Here is a 21860-nt window from a genome sequence, read left to right on the forward strand (position 1 = left end):
TCTCCTTTCAAAGAAAGGTATTGTTTTAAGGAACAGCTGTAGAAGATGGGGTGGTACAGGGTTTTCTCTAGAATGGTCCTGGTACTGTGACTGGTAAGCACTACATTTAACTTTCTTTGTCGGTTAAAGAAGAAAATCCAGCATGCCAAATGCGCCTTTGCTCAAAGAGCACTGCGGCAACTAACATTTGCAATATAAAACGGCGGTGACATGAACCCCCTCTTGAGCAAATGAATGCCTCTACAGCAAAAGGAGAAACAAGTTTAGCTTTGAAGGTTACTCTTCAAAAGACATGATCAATTAGAAACTGTAACATTAGCTTCTGTACTCTCTTCAAGAATGAACCAAGCAAATACTGTTGTTAATATGAACAAAACCTTCAAGTTAGCCTAACACCAAACTATCTGGATTACTACAGTTTCACCTGCGCAGATGAGAAATAACTCCTTTTCCTAAAACCTCAAGTTCTACCACCAAGCCATTCCACAACAGAATTCCTGGCCATGACCACATACCATTTTTAAATTCCTTTAGGCCAGGAACCATGTCTATCTCCCTGAGTCAATACCCAGCAATGCCTGATACATGGTGGACACTCAAAACATCTGAATGAGTGAAAAGGTGCTCACCATTACTCTCCTCTAAACTCAAACATTATTTCAGGCTAATGTGCTTATTACTCACTTAACTATATCAGGCAGGGCAGCAAAGTTAAAAAGAAAAAAAAATTAGAACAGAATTGTGAGCACTAAGCTTTACCTGGGATAATATCTTCAGGGGAAGTTCTCGCAACTCACTTTCCAGTTCTTAGACTCAAATCTGAACAAACCCTCCCAAGTCTGAAGAGGAAAACACACTAATAGTAGACTCTATTAATCCACGGATGAGAAGTCATGCGGCTAATCAGCTGCTTAAGTCACAAGTAAAGGACAAGAGCCTGTTCTTCTGGAATCCAAAGAGAAGATCGAGTATTTTCAACAGCAAAGAACCAACTGGCTTGGCTGGCAGGCCATGTACTAAGATTTTTAAAAGGTTTACGTTGCAGAACTGCCAGACCTAACACATGACAAAAGATTAAGGTAACAAAAATTTTTAAACTTGAAGTACTTTGCTATAATTCTAGACCTCCTAATTTATCGGCACAACACTACAAAAAAGATGTGTTACAAGTCAAAACTGCAAACAGACTATCTTGCATTTAAGGTAGAACTGGTGTTATCAGAAGAGGCTTTCAAATGACATCACTAATAAAGAAAGGCAGGAAGTAGATACCAGCTGGTGAAAGATCACAAGCTTCAGGAGCATCAGTGAGCAGTTCAACCCGGAGGCTGAGTACAGTGCTCTGGAGTCTAACAGCCTGGGGCTTGAATATCCACTCCATAACTTATTAGCTGTGTGACCTTGGACAAGTGACTTAACCTCTCTGTTCTCTGATGGGGCACAGTAATGGTTCTTTAGCCGGTTGCTCTGAGAATTAAACATAATTTATGCAAAGGTCTTGCCACTCTGCCCAACATACAATAAATGCTCAAATGTCTGCTACTATTATTCTGCTTTCCACTTCCATAAACTACTATATATCACGCCCGAACTGAATGCAGTAAGAGGCCCCGGCGCGGTGGGAATTCAAACACAGCTCTACAGCCAACCACTATCTCCTAGTAAGTTTGTAAACTTCTTTCAGCATTGAGCGTAACAAGGTTATGACAAAAAGCTCCCTGTGTCCCAGAGCCAGAGGCGTCACACATGTATACTATTCGAGACGAACCCAGTGCACGTGACCTGACTCACTGCCTTGACTCAGTTGCCAACAGGGAAACTATTTCACTAACAGGGTCAAGCTGTTCAAGTGAACAGACTGATGGGAACCGTGGCTTAGCTCCGGGAGCCTATCAGCGCTGCGCTTACGGTCGGGGAGCCTGGCCGGCGTTCCCCGACTCGGCAGCGGGTGGCGTCGACTCCTGCACCCTCCGGCTCGCCGCTCCAAAGGAACTCAACGGGCTAGCGCGTCCCGCCGCGGCGCACGGCCCCCGGTGCCCAGCAGCCACCCAACTCGGACGACCCTCCAGGGTCTCCGGTCTTGACGCTACCCGTAAACAAGGCGTCCCCGGGTCGGCGCCACGGCCAGAGGTCACACCCGGCACCTCTGACCTCTCCCTGGCGGGCGCGGCCCGGGCCTACCCCTGCGCCCTGAGCGACGCGTCGTTTCCTCGCGAGGCCTATCACCATAGGTGCGAAGCAAGACCCCGGCGACGAGGGGCTGGGGAGGGGGATGGGGCCAGGCCACCGGCCGGGCTGGGCCCGCGGCTTACCGCGGCCGCTCCGCTGGGGGCTCCGGGCCGGGCGCGTCGCGAGGGCTCCCGCCGAGGAGAAGATTCAAGAGAGGTGCGGGGCAGAGGAGAAGTCCACGTTCCGGCGCCAGCGGACTCTTCGGCCCTCTCCAAGGCTTAAACACCACCGCTGCCGCTACCGCCGCCGCCTCCGGCTTTAAGGCCAAGACTCCGGCCCCGCTCTCACTTCCGCCACCGCCACCACCCCGAGCGGAAGTACCTGTCACGAGACGCTTGACGCCACGGGTGCGGGGGAAGAGCCCCGCCTCAACCTTGCGTCACGTTCCGACGCCTCAGGCCTCGACTTGAGTCACGGGGTAAAAACATGTCTTCCCCCAGCTGGTTGCTGCCATCTTTGAGGCTCTAGGAGGAGCAGGACGGCGCCATGTCGAACCCACAAACCCGTATCAGCCATTCTCCGTTCCCCCAGAATAACAAATGCCAGGGGACAGAGAATGTGGTAGACTGGCCCTTCCTGCGTCCTTCTCCAGAAGGGGCTGATCAGTCAACCGAGTCGTCCTACTGTGTGCTCAGAGCCCTTCAGGATCAGCAAAGCTTGCTCTAGGAACAGGCTTTCCCTCGCAGAAATCTCAGCACTGGGAGACAAGACAGTCGTTGACAAACTCACAGTGGGATGAAGAAGGGCGCCCATATTTACCGAGCACCTATTGTGCACCTCTGCTGTATATACCTTTGGAACATCTCCATTCGTCCTTACTTCAATCACTTAAGGAAAGATTATTTTCACAATTTTGCAAATAGGGAACTGAGAGCAGTAAAGGTCAGTTGACCTAGCCCCAGGTAAGTGGTAGAGTGGGGGTGGGAACACTTGTCTAATGCCAATGTGTGACCTTTTAGTGAATTGAAAATGACTGCACCAATTGTGTAGCAGGGTAATAAGAGATACAGAGGTGTATTAGAATTATTGAACACTTTGTCTGACAGAAGAGAGAGTCCAAGAGAATGGAATACGAACTCAAGGCTCTCTGAGCTTAGTGTCAAAAGGGACACAATAAAGCTGTACCCTGTAGAGCCCTTAGGACGGTAAGACACCCTACTAGGCACCAGCCCCATCTGAACACATTAACTTTATCTCCATCTTCAAAAAAATGCTCTTCTCATAGTCTTTTCCTGTCCTGGTACATGCAAACTTCACTTTTTGCCTGGTTCAAAAATTTTGGAATCATTCTTGACTCCTGTAGGGGGTTGAACAGTGATCCCCCAAAACATATGCCCACCTCCTGGAACTATGGATGTGATCTGATTGATAAAAGGGTATTTACTTTGTAATTAAGAATCTTCAGATAAAATTATCCTGGATTATCCAGGTGGGCCCTAAATCCAATGTCCTTACATAAACATAGAGTACAAAGATACAGAGAAATCCATGTGAAGATAAGAGTCAAAAAGACTGGAGTAGCCACAAGCCAAAGAATGCTGACAGCTTCCAGAAGCTGAAAGAGAACCCTCCCCCCGCCACCAAAAAAAAAAGGAGTATTGATTTTGAACTTTTCTATTTGGGAGAATACATTTCTGTTGTTACGCCACCAGACTTGTGGTAATATGTCACAGCAGTTCTAGGAAACTCATTCAAGTCCTCTCTTGTAACCTTTATCCACAGCCTTCAAATGATATCCAGAATGTGACTTCTTACTATGTTTGCCACTACCACCTGGTCTGAACCTCCATCATTTCTCATCTGGAATATTTCAACCCTGGTGTCCTGTTCCCACCTCATCCCATCTGTTGTCAACACGGCAGCAAGTAATTCTATAAAAATGTCAAACCATGTCATTCTCCTGCTCAAAGTATACTATACTGTACTTCCCAAAGGTCAGAGTAAAAATTAAGGCTTTACAAACAGAAGGTCCTTCCTCATCTGACACCCAGATACCTCTTTGACCTTATGTCCTCCTAATGTCCCATCTGATCAGTCTGCTCAAACTATACAAGTTTTAAGAAAAGTGAAGGTGCACATCTAATTTAGTCCTTTGCACCTGTATTTCTTTCTATCTGGAAAGCTCTTCTCTCAGTGGCCTGTATGGCCACTACCTCACTTTTCCCTGGTTTTGACTTAAATGTGATCTTTTCAGCAAGAATGGCATTCCCTATTAAAACTGAAGTTCCCCTTCCTATCAATACTACACCCAACACTCACTTGCTGTCTCTCCTGTTTTTTCCTCTTTATATTGTTTATTTGCTTATTGTCCATCTTCTCTGTTAGAAAGACAGCAGAGCAAGGATTTTTGTCTGTTTCATGCATTGCTATATCCCGGATCCCTGGAACAGTGTTGGGGCATGGTGAGTGCTCAATAAATACCATTCACAGAATATCCATGGGAAGGGAAACTGGAAATAGTCTGAGGAGCAAGAATTTTGATAGTTCTGTCTCCTTCTGCAGCCATTCAAAATTGCCAGGTTTGAAGATAAAGTTGCAACTAAGGACACAAGAAAAGTTAAGAGCACAAAAATAGCAAGACACCTGTGAGGTCCCAGCCTTCTAAGACAATGACTGAGAAGGCTACTCAGATGCAAACATAAGCTATTTCTTATGGAAAAGAAAGAAGACTCAGAAGAAACCTGTGGGCCAAGAGGGTGGTGTTGAGATGCAGAGAACCCTTCCCAGGCAGCAGGATTGGACCCTGATAAAACAACTGGCAACATGTGCCTAACTGGATTTTAGAATCACTATGACCCAGTGGTAGCTATGTCACTCCTGTTTCACCCTTTTTCAACAGAAATATCTACTTTGGTTATCTTATGCTTGTCAACTCTATTGGGGTTGTGCAGAGCAGAAAACATGTCTGTAGCTCACAGACCTTTCAGACCAAGAAGAACAGTACTCAAGAAGCTGTTCTTGAAGAATCATAGCTGAGGCTCCTCATCTTTGCCTGGAACCAATTTACATGACAAGATCCATTATGAGCAATCAGGTGTTGAGATGAGACGTTTAAGGTCCTTTGGAGGAGGTGAGTATATTTTGCACATGGGAGAAATAGAAATAATTTGTATTCAGAAGGTGGACTATGGTCGATTCAGGATAGTGGTAAATTATTTGCTCCTCCTTCCTTTGAGATGTGGACTCTACTTCCAGTCCTTTTGAATCTGGGTTGGTCTTACTGTCTTGTTTGACCAGTAGAATGTAGTGGAAGTGATACCTCGTGACTCCACTGCTAGGTCATAAAAAGCCTTAGAACTTTCATCTGGACTCTTTGAAGTACTCAGGCAGCAGGAGCTCCTCTGGAAAACCAGCCTCATACCGTGAGAAGCCCAACCTGCATAGGTATTATCAACAGCCCCAGGTAGGCCTGCAGTATGCAGCCAGAGACGCTTTAAGCAAAATGTGTGTCTCTGTGTGAGATGTGTGGTCCTTCACGGGTCAGCCACACTGCAGCACCTTTCCTGGCCAGCACCCTCTCTTCTGTTCTTACAGAACGAGTTTCCTAGAACCTGCTAGGCTCCTGCCTTACCCCTGTGACACCGCTTACTTGATGTCTGCTTACTCATCTGCTTCTGATGTAGAAGCTCCTCAAGGACGAGCACCTGCTCTGATCTACCTCGATGTCCCAGCATCCCAGCACCCCTTTTGACACTTGACAAATCTCACCAGATGGCTAAACAATTCAAAACAGAGTGAACTGTTGAATTATTCTGACATGGCTTCGCATGACTGATGTCTTTTTGGGTTTGCCATTTAAACATGGCCAGTTCTGCTCAAGGGTTCCTCCCTTGGCAGTTTTATTCACCCAGGACTCACTGGCTGGCTGTCCCTCTGTCCCGCCCTAGTCTTCCTCTCTTAGTACTTCCCCAGCCTGAGCCCCTGTGCCTTTGAGCAACTCCACTTGAGCTCTCTGGGCCTCAATTTCCTCATTCTCAGATGGTATGAGCAACCCCAACTCCCTGAATTATTGTGGGAATCAGATGTGAAAGTGATTTACAAAGGGCCTCATCACGCATAGGGGAATGACTGAAGTTACATGTCAGTTGCTGGGTGAAGTAAATCTCAGGGGTGGCTTCAGGTACTTTTCTGTTAGATGTGTAAAGGAAACAAAGGTTGGTTCATTCATTCATTCAAAAGTAATCCATCTTTAGCTGCCAGGACAACCCTAGGGACACAGAGATGACCCAGCCACAGTCCCTGTGCTCCAGGAGGACCCAGCTGCGTACGTGTGTGGCTGGGGGAGCACCCACAAACAGACAGCCACACCTTCAACTAGATTCTCTTCCTCTTTGCACAACTCTAGCCACAGGCTGCTTTCCAGAACCTTCCAGCACACAAGGCTGCATTGTGGCCCTCACCCACAGCAATCCTTTCAGGGCCAGGCCCTTGGCCAGTTCTAGGGCCAATAACTCTCAAGTCTGGGTCTTTCCTGGGGTGGAAGGAAGCAAATCTGTTGGAAGAAACATTTTTTCCCAATGGAAATAGAACAAGAAATGTCTAGAATTGCTGGGGGACTCATTGCCTGCCTCAGAGTAAAGCTATGTAAAAACAGGAAAACAGAGATGGCGAGGGCTACATCTTAGTGATAGAATTTGGGACACTTCTATCAAGTGATATCTGAATGCACACACTCTCCCCTGACACCCCCACACCCCATCCCGCCCCAGCCTTCATCACATGGTTAATGGAAAGCCAGCCTCACCCAGGGGCCAGGCTCCGCAGCTTCAGGGCCCAGGTCCTACCTGACTGGGCCGAGGCTCTGACTCTCCTAGAGGCAGCCCAGAAGAGTCAGGGGGTACAGCCCAGGACCAAGGGGGGGTGTGAGCATCCCCCTGGGCAAACTCTGACCTGTGGGACTTGGGATTTGGGGAGGAGCCGAGAGGTAAAGTCTCTGCTTTCACCTTTCCCCTGTGAACTCCTCCATATGGCCTCCCTGGAGACATCTTGTGGGACTAAAGTCAGAATCAGCAAATAAAAATACTCATATTAAAACACTCTGTTCATCTGGAATTCACACTGAACTGGGATGCTGTACTGGCCTGGCAGCCCTCTGAACCCAGCACACCGCTGCGCCTGCTGAGACCTGGCCCAGGAGGCAGCACAGCGCCGGGCCTTTGTCTCCCCTCCTCCCCGCTGTCCTTTTCCCTTCACTCCTGTTGCTGGGGATCGAACCCCACGACACTGCGGGAGCAGGTTAAGCGTGTTATTGGGCTCTGTTTCCTAAGGAGCCGAACTCGAGCAGCAGCTTGAGGTCAGGCAGATCGAGTTAGACTTTTGTCTCTTGCCTCTAAGAGTCCTAATGAAATATCAGCCTGTTCCCTCTTTTGTAGAATGAGGATGACAATTCCTGCCCCATTGACAGTCTAGGATGGACAAGAAGGTCAAGTGACCTTAGGAAAGACAAGGCGGTGACACCAGAGCCAGTAGGTCACTGCAGACACCTCGGACGACAGGAGGTTGAGTCCCAGAGCTGTGTCCGCCGCCCGAAGTTAACAGGGTTGGGAGATGGGGTTGCTCTCCCCTCTGGCCACGGGTCCATCTACGCTCTCCCACATAGCCAGTGTCCCCCCTGGCTCCACTTCATCAGACCACTGCCCCTGTTTCAGACCTTCGGATTAAAAGCCCCATGGGGAACAGGCTGTTCCCACACAGTCATTCTTTCTACAGTGTGGGCTGAAGCCCTCCTCTAGCTCCGTCTGACACTGCTGTGAGTGGTTCATGCTGCCTTTACCTACCCAACGTGCCCATCCCTGTGTGTGCCTCTGATCCCCTCTGCCCAGAATGGCCCTCCTGTGGCCTCCATCATCTGACTTTTATCTGTCTTTCATGTATTTATTCATTCAACAAACCTAGCTTGAGCACAGCAGAGCAGTGAACTAAAAAGAAGTCCCTACCCTAAAGAAGGTGGAATGTACCTTCTAGCGGCAGACACAGAAATAAGCCCTATAGATAAGTGAACTATATAGCGCATTAGAGGCTGACAAGTGACGGAGAAAGACAAAGCAGGGAGTGGGGTGGCCAATGCCCCCAGTCCCTCTAGTCTCATTCTCCCCCTGATCAATCCATTCCCACCAACCATGCTGGCCTTCCTGTCCTCAAATACACCAAACTTGTTCTCACCATTGCCCTTCTAGACCCCCTGTCTTGGACAGTTGCCTCTCTCCCCATTCCAAAGATCTTAACATGGCTGGATCCTTCTTACCATTTGAGTCTTAACTCCAGTGACACTACTGGGAGGCCCTCCCAGGTCATGCTGCCTAATATACCTCCCAGTTACTCTTTATCACATAACCTTGTCACATTGTAATAGTTCCTTCTTATCACCCCTCTCAGAAATGATCCTCCGGTTTCATTTACTTGTTCCCTGTTCCTCCCCCTAGAACATGAGCTTCATGAGAGCAGGGACATTTCCTGTCTGATCTGCTGCTGTAGTTCCAATGTCTGGAACAGTGCCTGAGACATAACAGCTACTCAGGGAATATTTATTGAATGGCAGATAAATTCATTGCTCTCCTGTTTCCCTACTCATTTCCTTTCATATAGAGAACTCCCACTTTTCTTTCAAGACAAGTCTAGCAAGGATGTATGAGTAAACACACCATTACAATTACTGTATCAGGTAAGCTAACACAAGCTGCTGTAACAAACAGGCCCCCAAATGAATTAGGGCTCAGACAAAATCAGAGCAGGTGACTTTTCTACATACACTGACTTGTGGTACTGGACTCTTTCCACCTTGTGGTGGCACCATTCCCAAGGGTCTTACTGTCTAAATACAACTGGTAGCAGGGGATGAACTTTGTGGGGATGGCACATTGTTTCTTAAATGCCTTGGTGTGGAAGTGACTCATGTCACTTCTGCTCACATTACTTTGGCAAGAGCTAGTCATACTGCTTACCTAGGATGCAAGAGGAGGTGGGCGTGGCCAGAGTTAGACAGCTGCCTTCCAGCAACAGCTGTTAGGCATGGGAGAAGTATAAGCTTTGGTGGGCAGCTTTCTGCCTCTGTCACAAATACAGCATTATCAGTGCTAGATAAAGGAAGCAAAGGAGCTAGGGTGGCCCAGGACAGGTACCTCATGGAGCCTGGGAGACAGACTAGTCAAGAAAGGCTTCCCAGAAGAAGCAGTGCTGAGGTGACTCATGAAGGAAGAATCTGCAGGGCAAAGGAAAAAGGTTACTACCAGCAGAGGGACAACCATGTGCAAAGGTCTGAAGAAAAGAGAGAGCTGATGGTTCAGAGTTCCTAGAGAACAGAGTTAGGGGGAAAGAAGGAAGAGCAGCAGGGAAACCCAAGCAGAAAGATCAGGTCATGATAGGCTGTGAATGCCTTTGATCCAGATATCGAAAGGGCCTTTTCCTATTTTCCTGGTGTTGACAATGACAACCGAGATTCCCAGTGAGACAGAGCAGTGAGGACCTCGCACTTACGGATGATCAAGGACATCTGTTAAGGCCAGGGAAGAACAGCCCTGCCTCCAGAGCGCACAGAGAAGGGGAGAAGCTGGCCCTACCACACTCACTCTTCCTCCTGCCCCCACCCCCAGATGAGCAAAAGCACAGGAAGGGGTGAGAGAGGGAATCATCACCAAGGGGCAGGGTTTCCATGAGACTCACTCTTACAGCTGGGGTGGGGAGCTCCCAGCAGGATTGGTGAGCATCTCATTTCCTAGTGGAATCTCCAGTTAGGCAGCAGATGTGTTGATCCTGCCCTCTGGCTTCCTGGACAGGGAAAGGAGAGGGACGTAAGGCCAAGAGGAGGCTGCAGGGAAGCTGCCTGCAGACCTGCGTGGATGAGGCTAATGTGCAGGAGTCTCCCAGAGTCCTCGGGGCCTTGAACCACTGTATTAGCCACTGACAAATGAGATCCTGTGCATACAGCCCTGTGCATAGGGTTTCTGGATGCTTTCATGACATGGCAGCTGACTTCCCCGAGAAAACAATCCGAAGGACCAAGTAGGAGCTGTAATGTCTGGTATGACCAAGCCTCAGTAGTCATACATCACCACCTTTACAGAATTCTACTCAGCATAATCAGCTCTGATTCGGTGTGGGAGGAGACCAGAAAAGATGAATACCAGGTCAGGATAACTGTGGCCAACGTGGGAGGCCGGAGACCACATGCTTCTTGTTGGCTCCTTACCCAGGAGGGCTGGCCAGGGAAGGGGGAGGCCTTACGAGGATTCAGGGTGTACCCTCAGCAGGCACTAAGAGGTAGGAAGAGCGCAAGCCTCCATCTGAGCTCTCCTATGGTTCTGAGCTACGGAAAGGTCCCACGGGGCTCTGTGGATGACTCGCGTGTGTGGAAATGCAGGCCCCACAGAGGAGGCTGATGATCAGAGAGCAGAGCATGACCATGTACCACCCTTTGCTCACTGCTCTTGTGTCACCTCTGTCATACATCAGATGACTGCATATTTATGGTCTCTTTCCAGGCCATGTCCTTACCCATTGATCTGTTTGCCTGTCTTTATGCCAATACCACATTGTTTTAATTACGATACTTACATAATAGGACCTGATAAATCTGGTAGTGTGAGCCCCCCACCCTTCTTCCTCTCCTGGATTGTGTTGGCTATTTGGTCTCTTGAGTTTCCATATAAAATTTAAAATCAGCTTGTCAATCTTTGCAAAAAACTCTGCTATAATCTTGACTGGATTGTATGGCACTTGTAGATCCATTTGGGGAGAATTTTATTCAGTTGTAATTTATAATTTGAATACTTTCCTCTATGTGTATTACACTTGAAGAAATAATGTCATTAAGAAATTTGCTACCCAGAACATATTTCATATTTGTATTATAAGACATGGAGCTTCTTCAACCAGCACTAAATTTTCAAAAAAATTTTGCCCTTTTTTCCATTGTTTGCATACCACCTTCATTACTTTTGACATAGCCCATGCCACAAACACTACTATTTACACAAGAGGAGATTTAAAAGAAAATTTTTTAACTATTTAAAAAGAAAACTTTGTATCACCATTATAAGGAGGTAAAGAGTTTCTCTAGACATATATAGAAAATAACTGAAAATAAAGCATAGTGATAATCAGCATTATTGAATTTTAGATAGATATTTACTGTCTGCTGAAAGCTTTGAGAATGAGGCCTGTTCCTTCTTTGTTCAAAAGGGGTATTTGCAAGAGTCAGAGACATGTAAAAGATATGTAAGAAATGTAAAAGATACACTGCTCTCATATTTAGAATTTCTCCTTAAGGTAATCTGAAAGATTGGGAAATAACTGAAAAAGGAATAATTCTGTCATTTTTTTTTTGGTAGCTAATTGTAGATTCACATGCAGCTGTAAGAAATAATAGAGATTGCATGTATGTGGTGGGGTTTTGCAAAGCTATAGTGTATCACTGTGAGGATAGTGACATTCAAGAGTTTTTAGTTACTTCAGTTACTCATGAGTTCCTCAGTTTTACTTACATTCATTTGCATGTATGTATCTGTGTGTACTAAGTTCTGTACAATTGGATCCCCGTGTAGGTTTGTGTATCTACTACCACAGACTGTGTGTTTTTTAATGGTACGTCTTGCTCCAAGTTGGACTTCAGGACTCAGGAAACTGGGCTGATGGAACCAGCCTCCACCTACTGGCATGTCATTTGCTGCTGTGTCACAGGTGTGTGACAAGGGAAACTCATGTTCTGGCTCTTAAGGGCCTCTGCCCAGATATGAAACTGATTTCCATTCACATTTCTTAGACAAAACTTGTCATATGTCATGCCCAACTTCAATGAGGCAGGGAAACACCATGTCCCTGAAAGGAAAAATTGAGTATTAATGAACAGCATTGAAGATTCAAACAGTAGTTGAACATTAATGACCACTGTTACACCATTTGTACATTTCTCTCCCACTGTGAGCATTGGTGAACACCCTAAGAGGCCAGGTCTTTAATCCATTCTTGGGGGAAACAGGGCAAAGAGAACACACACAGATATGTACACCTTTAAAAACAATCTCATATTAATAACACTGGCAATGTGAGGGAGCAGCCCATTTTTCCTTCTCAAGTTTCTTTGGAGTCTATCTCAAATGTGGGATAGTCATTTTGGTCATGTCTCTCTGCCCTTTTATTAAACCAGGCACCAGAATCTACCTGTTTGGCCTCCTAAACTTTTCCTGGGTTCGTCGTTTGTTCCACTCTAAAACCCGACCTCTGCATCCTATATAGGACCACCTTTCTACCTTCCTCCCAGGGTCTGGCCTCCACTCCAACATCTGCCAGTGATCTTTCTTTATTTTCAATGTTCCAGCCAAGTGGAACTCAGGAATTAAACATTGCAACAGCAATGAAATTGTTACTCAAAAGGGAAACAACAAAGAATTAAGTGTTTTGAGTTTCCCTTTCCAGGCCTTCTCTAAAGTCACATGGAATTTTTATGCAATAATAATAATATGCATACAATTTTATATTGCTTATTTTATCTAAAGTTTTATCAGGTGCATTTATTATATTACCAAATAGTCCCGAAGCATCCTAAGGTAGCTATCACTTTCATTTTCTCCCTGATGATGTAAACATTATAGGTTTGTTATTGAACATTTTAGAAAGGTCAGGAATCTGTGAATATAGGAAAATACATCATCAACATCACACCACCTAGAGATAACCAGTAATATCATATGTGGTATATGTCATTTATGGTTTCTATGTTTGATATGACATATTGTGTTAATTAACTTTAGAAAATGTCAAAATTACCTCAAAACTTGGCAGCTAAAAACATTTCTTATCTCGTGTTTTTTGTGGGTCAGGAATCCAGGAGTAACTTAGCTGGGTGTAGTTGGTATCTGGCTCAGATTCTTTCAAAAGCAAGATGCTGGCTGAAGCTACAGTCATCTCAGGGCTTGATGGAGGAAGGATCCACTGTGACACTAACTCTCATTGCTGCTGGCAGGCCCTAGGTCTGGACTGGCTGGTCTGGAGACATCAGTTCCTTACCACAGGGTATCCCATATTCCTGCCCAGACATGGCAGCCACTTCCCCAGAGGGAGGAATGTAAGCCAGAGATAAATCTTCAGTATGGAAGACACAATCTTTTTATAACTGAGTATCAAAAATTACATTCCACCACTTCTGCTGTATTGTCTGTTACAAGAGAGTCACTAAATCTGCCCCATACCAAAGGGGAAGGAAGAGATTACACAGGGTGTGAATGTCAGAAAATGAGAATCACTGGGGGTCACCTTGGAGGTGGCTTACCTCCCCTTACACAAAGCATTATTTTGTAACCTACTGGTTTTTTGTTCATTTATTTGAAATATAATTCATATACCACAAAATTTACCACTCGACACTTTTTTAAATTAAGGTATCATTGATATACAATCTTATGAAAGTTTCACATGAGAACATTGTGGTTACTACATTCACCCATATTATGAAGTCCTCCCACACCCCATTGCAGTCACTGTCCGTCAGTGTAATAAGATGCTATGGAGTCATTACTTGCCTTCTCTGTGCTATACTACATTCCCTGTGACCCACCTACATTATGTGTGCTAATCATAATGCCTCTTAATCTCCTTCTCCCTCCCTTCCCACCCACTTCCCTTTGGTAACTGCTAGTCCCTTCTTGGGGTCTGTGAGTCTGCTGCTGTTTTGTTCCTTCAGTTTGGCTTCATTATTATACTCCACAAATAAATGAAATCATTTGGTACTTGTCTTTCTCCGCCTGGCTTATTTCACTGAGCATAATACCCTCTAGCTCCATCCATTTTGTTGCAAATTGCAGAATTTGTTTCTTTCTTATGGCTGAGTAGTATTTCATTGTGTATATGCACCACCTCTTCTTTATCCATCCATCTACTGATGAACGCTTAGGTTGCTTGCATACCTTGGCTATTGTAAATAGTGCTGTGATAAACATAGGGGTGCATATGTCTTTTTGAATATAGGATCTTATTTTCTTTGGATAAATTCCTAGGACAACTCAACAATTTTAAAGCATATAATTCAATGACTTTAGTATATTCACAAGATTGTGGAAACACCACCACTTATTCCAGAACATTTTGATCACCCCATGGAGAAACTCTGTGTCCATAAGCAGCCACTCCTGTCCCCCTCTTCTCCAGCCCCCAGAGACCATTAATCTACTTTCTGTCTCTATGAATCTGCCTATTCTGGATATTGCATATAAATGCATATATGCAACATCTGGATATTACACTTATGTATGCATATGAATTGCATACAACATTATGTGGTCTTTTATTTCTGGCTTTTTAGCAATAATCTCTTCAAGGTTCAACCATATTGTAGAATGTATCAGTACTCATTCCTTTTTATGGCCAAAAAAGATTCCATTGTTTGCATTTCCAATTTTGTTTATTCACTTATCAGTCGGTAGACACTTGATTTGTTTCTCTTTTTTTGGCTATTGTGAATAATGCTATTATCAACATTCCTATACAAGTTTTTTAACTTGTTCTCCATTCTCTTGGGTATAAACCTGGCCAGTTTAACTTTCTGAGAAAGTGCCAAACTATTTTCCAAAGCTGCTGCATTTTACATTCCTACTAGCAATATGAGAGTTCTGATTTCCTGGTATCTTGGCCAACACTTATCTTTATTTATTTCTTTTTTACTGTAGTCATTCTAGTGGGTGAGGAGTGGTTTCTCATTGTTGATTTGCATTTCTCCAATGACAAATGAAGTTGAATATCTTTTCATATGCTCATTGGCCTTTTGTATATCTTCTTGGAGAAATGTCTATTCAAATCCTTTGCCTGTTTTTAAATTCAGTTGTCTTTTATTGAGTTGTTAGTGTTTCTTACATATTCTGGGTAATAGGTCTTTAGCAGATACATGACTTGAAAGTATTTTCTTCCATTTTGGGTTGTCTTTCTTGACAGTGTTGTAACACAAAAGTTTTCAATTTTGATAAAAGACCAATTAATTTTTTCCTTGGTTGCTTGTGGTCTAAGAAACTACGTTGTAATCCAAGATCGTAAAGACTTACATCTATGTTTTCTTCTAAGATCTTCATAGGTTTATCACTTACATTTAGGTCTTTGATCCATTTTAATTGGTTTTTGTATATGGTGTAAGGTAGGTACCCATGTTTATTCTTTTGCAGTGGTTCCAGGACCACTTTTTGAAAATACTATTCAGTTCCCAATAAATGGGCTTGGTACCCTTGCTGAAATCAATTGACTACTGATACATGGGTTTATTTCTGGACTCTAACATATTCCATTGACCTCTATGTCTATCTTGTATACATACTACATTGTCTTAATTACTGTTGCTTTGTAGGAAGTTTTGAAATTGGGAAGAGTGAGATCCTCTAACTTTGTCCTTCTTTTTCAAGGTTGTTTTAGCTATTCTGGATCCCTTACATTTCCATATTAGTGTTGCCAGGCAGCTGCGTCTGGGGAAGTCTCTCCCCACACACCAGGTGAAACCTGGATGGGGGAGGGTTCTTGGCTCTGAATGAGAAAGAATTCTCGTGTAGGTCAGACAAGTGTAGGTAAGGAAGAAATTCATTAAACCAAGACCAGCAGGGAATGGCAGTTGTCTTGCAGGCAGCAGAGAACAGGAAAGTGCAGAGGGAAAGAGGGAAAGTTCTTGACCTAGGGCAGATTCCCTTGCCAGTGCTTAAAGCCAGGGTCACCAGGCATCCTGGGTCCACTTGGATCTGCATGGCATGGGGACTAGCCCCCACCACCACAGGATTTGGGGGAACCATGGAGGATGGGGTGGAGTGAGATTATGTTCTGAGAACTTCCTCAAGAAGGGAGATTTTCAGGCAGGCTACTGCAGCTACAGTGCCCTTTAGGTCATCCAGGCGAGAACTTGCAGGCCCAAATCTAGGCTCTTAGCCGCCCCTCCCTACCTATCAGGAGTAAAGCAGAGACAGAGTGAAGACTAGGAAACAGAATGAAATACAAAGAGACAAAAAGGCAATAATTTGAGCAGTGAGAAAGCTTTGTTTAAAAGTACACACTTAATGAAAGGGAAGTGCAGGCTTCATCAGAGAAAAGGTGCACTGAAAGGCTGGGATTCTCTTTTTAAAGCTTTCAAGAAGGGGCAAAGGGCATAGGGGGGTTGTTGGGTGTAGGCTTGACTTGTGGACTCATGCTGTCTCTCTCTAGTGAAGGCCACTATGTCCTGTTCCATAGTCAGTCCTCTAGGTAATTCTTTGAGATAAACACAAGGTATTTATTGATCTTGTTCTTCTCCAAGATAGTGGTTACCCTCAAGCAGTGGGGACATATTAGTTAAGACTGCTTGCCCTGCCTTAAGATTGGGTGGGATATTGTCTGATTATCAAAGAATATGTTAGGAATATTACTTCTCAACTCTGCTTTTTAAAATGGAATCTTAGCCTTAAGATGGGGTCCCTCCTGTTCTTACTATACAGTTTATATCTCAGCATTTTTTATCATAGGCAGGAAAAGTTAATCATGATCCTTTCCCCGTGTACCTGCCCTGCCTCATTAGGACCACCCTGTCAGTTTCTGGGGGGAAAAAGGTTGGAATTTGATAGGGATTGCATTGTACTGAGGTTCAATTTGCAGAGGATTGCTGTTTTCTTTATTATGTCTTCCAATCTATGAACACAGGGTGTCTTTCCATTTATTTAGGCCTTGATTTAACAATATTTTGAAATTTTTAGTGTAGCAATATTTCACTTCCTGTGTTAAATTTGTTCCTCAATATTTTATCCTTATAATTTATTATAAATAGGATCATTTTCTTAATTTCATTTTTAGATTCTTCTTTGCTGGTATATAGATATAGGACTATTTTTAGTATATTTATCTTGTATTGTGAAATCTTGCTAAGCTTGTTGATTAGTTCTAACAAAGTGGTATTATGTATGTGTTCATTTATTCCTTAGGGGTTTCTATGTCATCTTTCTTTCCAGTCAGAATGCATTTTACTTCCTTTTATTACCACCTAATTGCCAGGGCAAAAATTTCCAGAACAATGGTGAATGGAAGTAATAAGAGAAGACATCCTTGTTTTACTCTTAATCTTAGGGGAAACCTTTCATTCTTTTTACATATCAGCAAGTATGTAGGATAGCTCTCGGTTTTTCTTAGATGCCCTTTATCAAGTTGAGAGAGTTCTATCCGTATTCCATTAAGTGTTTTTCTAAATCAAAGAGTGTTGGATTTGTCAAATGCTTTTTCTGCATCTATTGAGATGAACATGCATTTTTTCCCCTGTATTATGCTGTTAATATAGTATAGTAATTGTTTTTCACATGGTGAACCAACCTTGCATTCCTGGGATAAAATCCAGGTGGTCATGGTTTATACTGCTTTTTATATGTTACTGGATTCATTTTACTAGTATTTTTTTCATTGTAAAAATTAGGATATGCATTTTATTTTTGTTTCTAAAGTGCACATCTCCCTTCCTCTCTTCTTTAACTTTCTTTATTTTGTTTTATTTTTGTATCAATATAAAATTACATGAGCAACATTGTGGTTAATAGATTCCCCCCATTACCAAGGCCCCCCACATACTCCATTACAGTCACTGTCCATCAGAGTAGTAAGATGCTATGGAGTTACTACTTGTCTTCTCTGTGTTATACTGTCTTCCCCATGCCTCCCCTACATTATGTGTGCTAATCATAATGCCCCTTATTCCCTGTTTCCCTCCCTTCCCACCCAGCCTCCCCAGTCCCTTTCCCTTTTTTTTTTAATTTTGGTATTGTTAATGTACAATTACTTGAACAACATTATGATTACTAGACTCCCCCTATTATCAAGTCCCCACACATATCCCATTACAGTCACTGTCCATCTGTGTAGTAAGATGCTATAGAATCATTACTTGTCTTCTCTGTGTATACTGCCTTTCCAGTGTCCCTCCCACTACATTATGTGTGCTATTCATAAGGTCCCTTTTCCCCCCCTTAACCCTACCTTCCCAGCCATCCTCCCAGTCCCTTTCCATTTGGTAACTGTTAGTCCATTCTTGGGTTTTGTGAGTCTGCTGCTGTTTTGTTCCTTCAGTTTTTTATTTGTTCTTACACTCCACAGATGAGTGAAATCATTTGGTACTTGTCTTTCTCCACCTGGCTTATTTCACTGAGCATAATACCCTCTAGCTCCATCCATGTTGTAGCAAATGGTGGGATTTGTTTTCTTCTTATGGCTGAATAATATTCCATTGTGTGTATGTACCATATCTTCCTTATCCATTCATCTACTGATGGACACTTAGGTGGCTTCCATTTCTTGGGTATTGTAAATAGTGCTGCAATAAACATAGGGGTGCATATGCCTTTTTCAAACTGAGAACTTGTATTCTTTGGGTAAATTCCAAGGAGTGGGATTCCCTGTTCAAATGATATTTTTATTTTTAGTTTTTTGAGGAACCTCCATATTGCTTTCCACAATGGTTGAACTAGCTTACATTCCCACCAGCACTGTAGGAGGGTTCCCCTTTCTCTGCACCCTCACTAGCATTTGTTGTTCTTAGTCTTTTTTATGCTGGCCATCCTTACTGGTGTGAGGTGATATCTCATTGTGGTTTTAATATGCATTTCTTTTATGATTAGCAATATGGAGCATCTTTTCATGTGTCTGTTGGCCATCTGAATTTCATCTTTGGAGAACTGTCTGTTCATATCCTCTGCCCATTTTTTAATAAGATTATTTGCTTTTTGGGTGTTGCGGCATGTGAGTTCTTTATATATGTTAACCCCCTGTCAGATATGTCACTTACAAATATATTCTCCCATACTGTAGGATGCCTTTTTGTTCTGCTGATGGTGTCCTTTGCTGTACAGAAGCTTTTTAGCATGATATAGTCCCATTTGTTCATTTTTTATTTTGTTTCCCTTGCCCAAGGAGATGCGTTCAGGAAAAAGCTGCTCATGTTTATATTCAAGAGATTTTTGTCTATGTTTTTCCTAAGAGTTTTATGGTTTCATGACTTACATTCAAGTCTTTGATCCACTTAGAGTTTACTTTTGTGTATGGAGTTAGACAATAATCCAGTTTCATTATCTTGCATGTAGCTATCCAGTTTTGCCAACACCAGCTGTTGAAGAGGCTGTCATTTCCCCACTGTATATCCATGGTTCCTTTATCATATATTAATTGACCTTGTATGCTTGGGTTTATATCTGGGCTCTGTAGTTTGTTCCATTGGTCTATAGGTCTGTTCTTGTGCCAGTACCAAATTGTTTTGATTACTGTGGCTTTGTAGTAGAGCTTGAAGTTGGGGAGCATAATCCCCCCCCACTTTATTCTTCCTTCTCAGGATTGCTTTGGCTATTCTGGGTCTTTTGTGGTTCCATATGAAATTTATAACTATTTGCTCTAGTTCATTGAAGAATGCTGTTGGTATTTTGATAGGGATTGCATTGAATCTGTATTGTTTTAGGCAGGATGGCCATTTTGACAATATTAATTCTTCCTATCCATGAGCACAGGATATGTTTCCATTTATTAGTATCTTCTTTCTCTCATTAGTGTCTTGTAGCTTTCAGAGTATAAGTCTTTCATCTTACTAGTGTTTTGTTAAGGATTTCTATATCTATAATCACAAAAATATTGGTCTGTAGTTTTCTTTGTGATGTGTTTGTCTGGTTTTGGTGTCCAAGTAATAGTGGCCTCATAGAATGATTTGGGAAATGTCCTCATACTTGTTGTTATTGTTGTTGTTTAAAACTGGACATTTTAAATAACTGAATTGCAACTCTAGAAATTTTCTTCTTCTCCAAGGTCTACTGCCACCACTGCCCATTGCAGTTGTTAAGCAACCGCCCTGAACTAATTATGTAGCATATGTATTATTTGTCATATAAAGCCACTGAAGTCTACTCAATTAGCTTAGTGGTCAGCTAATAATGGGACAGAGATTTCTCTAAATGCCTGGAACCAATCTCACAGTCTTTACTAAGAGGCTGAGTGCATGTTAGGTCATGCTTTTCATGTGCAGGCAGGCAGTTTGCAAACTCCACCTTAGCCTTCATTTCTTGCTTATGCAGTGATTCAGGGTTAACTAAGGGTGACAGCTTAGGGCCTTTTCAATTCTTTCCTGAGTACATGAGCATCCCTGATCACACAGACTTCTGCATGTGCAGGACCACCTAGATTTCCTGGAATATGCCAAAACTTTCAAAGCCCCTATGGACATCTATACCCTAATTTTTCCTTTTTTTTAGTCTATTGTTTCATCCAACTCAAATCTGCTGCCTCCAGCAGTCACAAAGTTAAAACACTTGCCTGTAATTGTTTGTTTGTTAATGCCCCCTGGAAAGAAGACTTCACACAGTGAGTGAGCTCCAAGTCAGATCACATGCAGACAGCCTGATAACTGAGGTCTTTCAGGGAACCACTAGGTGGGTCAAATAATGACAATCATTTAAGAATGAACCTTTGAAAGAGTTCTAGCTCCATTTTTCTTCCTCTGGCAGCTCTCATGTTACACAAGGTATGCAGGTTGTTATTTTTGAAGGGTACTGTGGACCTGGAGAACAGGGAATGAGTATAGGGCAAGTTAAAACGTCATAAAACCTGTTCTTACTGACATTCACCATTATTCTTGAATAAATTTCTCCAGGTTGTTTCAAGCCTTTAGCCTATTTCAACTTCTCAAAAAGTTGATTCAGACCATTTTTGCCAGTTGTCTGGAGAAGACAATTTTTCAAATTCTTATACTGCCATATTTTCCCTCACCTCACTCATGCCTGTTTTTTAAATTTGAAAATAAACCCTAGACTTTTTCAAATATGGCTATATTATTCTAAAGTATAATATTCTCATGACTGATTAGCATTCCATTCTGTGAATAAATTTGTATTCATTTAACAACTACCTCCCAACTGTTAGGTGGTAGAAGGCTCCAGGAGTATGCTGAAGCCAGCTTGCTCTGACTGTTGAGAGTCACTTGTGCAAATCTCTCCCAATTGCTGGTTCAGTGAAATTCCACTGGTAGTTTGAAATCAGCCATGTTGGACATGCTTACAACACAGTAAGTGGCACAAGTGTGAAATATTTGCCCCCACCTCCAGTGAGAGATCTCATTTTATTAAATTGTGTTTCCTTAAGAGTCAGCAGGTTTAGCCCAGAGCAGGTGATACGAATTTTTGTTTTTTATATATATGCTTTTTGATAGTTGGATTCCCAATTGGAGTATTATTTTATAATCTCTCTTGATTTAACATAACTTTAAAGCTTATTATCCATTGACACACAATTGTCATTATTTTAATGGCTGTAATTTTCCTTTGAATGAATGAATCATTATCTCCTTAATCCCTCCCATGTGGACTTCTTATTAGGTTATTTCCAATATTTCAGGATGATGGACCTCTCAGCATAATAAGCTTTCTGTATCTTGTTGGAATTCCTTTAGAGCTGGCAACAGGCCACCTTGACAAAGAATACCTGAGACACAGTAAAAATACATATGACCTTATAGATCATTAATACTTTTATGTAGCAAGTGTCTTTTCTGGGACTAAGTCTAGCACCTGTTACGGAGACTCAAGAGGAACACTGGCTTGGTTCTCACATTCACAGGCAGGTCCTACATTTAGAATTTTAATGCTGTCTCTAGATGAAATTATAACTGCAAGACATTATGCTCATCA

At 43.1% G+C, this 21860-nt stretch overlaps 1 protein-coding gene across 1 annotated transcript in view; it reads right to left on the reverse strand.

Moving 5' to 3' along the window:
- Positions 1-2515, reverse strand: part of RAB7A (RAB7A, member RAS oncogene family) — a 77411-nt gene extending 74896 nt beyond the window's left edge. The window contains exon 1 of the mRNA XM_017671738.3: positions 2313-2515. The gene's annotated coding sequence lies outside the window, so the exon portion shown is untranslated. The remainder of the gene's footprint in view (positions 1-2312) is intronic.
- Positions 2516-21860: the final 19345 nt, after the last annotated feature.

Source organism: Manis javanica, chromosome 3 (assembly GCF_040802235.1).
Source record: "Manis javanica isolate MJ-LG chromosome 3, MJ_LKY, whole genome shotgun sequence".
NCBI lineage: Eukaryota > Metazoa > Chordata > Mammalia > Pholidota > Manidae > Manis > Manis javanica.